Raw genomic sequence first — 2,392 nt, 5'->3', positions numbered from 1 at the left:
GTAATTTTCACTTTATAAATCTTTTCCTTCTTTTATTAGATTGATCCAAATATTTCAACTTTTCTGATGCTATTGTGAAAGATATGGTTTTCCTACTTTCTCTCTCAGTGTGTTTGTTATTTGTGTATATGAATGCTACTGATTTTTGAGTGTTGACTTTGTTTCCAGCTATGCTTGTGAATTTGGTTATTAAATCTAGAAATTTTTGGTGGAGTTTTTGGGGTCTCTCATGTGCTGTATTATGTCATCTTCAAATAGCAATTTTGCTTCTTCTTTTCTTGAACTTTTTTCTTTTGTTTTTGAAAGTGAAAGCTTTCAGTTTTTGTTCATTTAGTATGGTGTTGGCTGTTGGTTTGTCATGGCTTTTATCAGCTTGAGATAAAATCTATCTATTTTGATTTTTTGTAGGGTTTTTGCCATGAATAAGTGTTGGACTTCATGAAAAGCCTTTCCTGCATATTGAGATAATTATGTGATTCTTGTCTTTGGCTCTGTTGATATGAGGTATCACACATATTGATTTGCCTATTTTAAATCATCCTCATTCTGGGAATGAATTCTACTTGGTCATGGTGTATAATTTTCTTGATAATTTGCTGCATTCTATTAGCTAGTATTTTATTGAGAATTTTTGATTCTATGTTTATTGGGGAGATTGACCTATAAATCTCTTTTTTGGTTGGGTCTTTCACTGGTTTTGATATTAGGGTAATACTTGCCCCCAGAGATGAGTTACAGATTACTGCTTCACTTTGTATTTCTGTCATTAACTCTTTTCTAAAGTTCTTGTGGAATTCAGCTGTGAATTCATGGAGATTTGAGCTTTTCTTTGTTGGTGAGGTTTTGTGTTGGTGTTTTTGTTACATTTTCAGTGTTGGTGCCTGATATTGCATTATTCAGGATTTTTATATCTTCTTGAATCAGCTTTCATAATTCGTATGTATCTAGGAATCTGTCTTTTTCTTCTATATTTTGTATCCTATAAGAGTAAAGATTTGTGAGTTATTGATGATACGAATTTCTACAGGAACTGCAGTGATTTCACCCTTTTCATATCTTATTCATGGATTTGGGTTTTTTCTCTCCTTTTTTTTGTTAAGGTTGGCTAGTGGTTTATCCATTTTATTTTTTTATAGAACCAACTCTTTGATTCATTAGTTCTTTGTATTGTTTTCTTAGTCTCCATTGCATGCATTTCTGCACTGATCTTTATAATTTCCTGCTTTCTTTGGGCTTTGGGCTTGACTTGCTTTTCTTTTGCTAGGAGATATAGGTCAGCATAACTGTTTATTTGTGCTTGTTCTGTTTTTCTGATGTAGAAAACCACTGCTAATTTCTCTCAGAGGACTGCTTTCCTTGCATCCCACAGGTTCCAGGAGATTGTATCTGTATTTTCATTTGACTATAAATATTGTTTAATTTCTTCTTTAATTTTATCTGTGACCCATTGGTTGTTCAGGAGGGTGTTACTTAATTTCCATGTGTTTATGGAGTTTTTATGATTTCTTTTGTCATTAATTTCCAGTATCAGTGCACTATGGTCTCATAATATGCATGGCATAATTTCAAATGCTTTGCATTTACGTAAACGTGTTCTGTGTGCTAACATATGATCTACTTTAGAGAATGTCCCATGTGTAGTTGGGAAAAACGTATATTCTAATGTTGTTGGGTAGAATACTTTGTAAATGTCTACTAAGTCCATTTTTTCATAAGTTTGGTTTAGTTCTGTTAGTTTTTTGTAGATTTTTGTCTAATTGATCTATCTCTTTGTGGCAATAGGTTTTAAAGTCCCCTATTACAATTATTTTATTGCTCATTTGATTTTTCATGTCTGTTAAAATTTGTCTGATATAGTTGAGTGCCCCTGTATTTGGTGCATAGATATTTATGGTTGTTATCTCCTTATCTTACAGTTTTCCCCTACCAAGCCCTTCTTTATCTCTTTTAATCATTCTTGGTTTGAAGTTCACATTGTTTGCAAACAGAATAGTTACCATGCTTTTTTCTGGATTCCTGTCTGATGGAGTATTGTTTTCCATCATTTGACTTTTATCTGTGAATTTCCTTTTGAGTTAAATGTGTTGCTTGTATACAGCTTATTGTTGGATTTTGTTTCTTGATCCACTCCACCAGTCTGGTTTTTTGTTGTTTGGTGAACTGGGAGAAGATATCTACCTGGCATTAATAGATAGATGGTACAAGCAAGGAGCTGTAACAGTCCTCAGGGAGTCAGGGAGAAGGAGAAGGAGACACAGAGGACTGAGGATAGGGCAGGAGTAGCAAAGCGGCTGAGAAGGAGCAGCCCAGGAGGTTGAAGGTGGCAGAACTAGAAGGAGGCCCTTCAGAGAGGCTGTCTGTGGCTGGTGCTGAGAAACCCCATGCAGCAGGG

Source organism: Chinchilla lanigera, unplaced genomic scaffold (assembly GCF_000276665.1).
Source record: "Chinchilla lanigera isolate Chin_1 unplaced genomic scaffold, ChiLan1.0 scaffold00032, whole genome shotgun sequence".
NCBI lineage: Eukaryota > Metazoa > Chordata > Mammalia > Rodentia > Chinchillidae > Chinchilla > Chinchilla lanigera.
The sequence above is the reverse complement of the archived record's forward strand: the minus strand, read 5'-3'. Positions refer to the sequence as shown.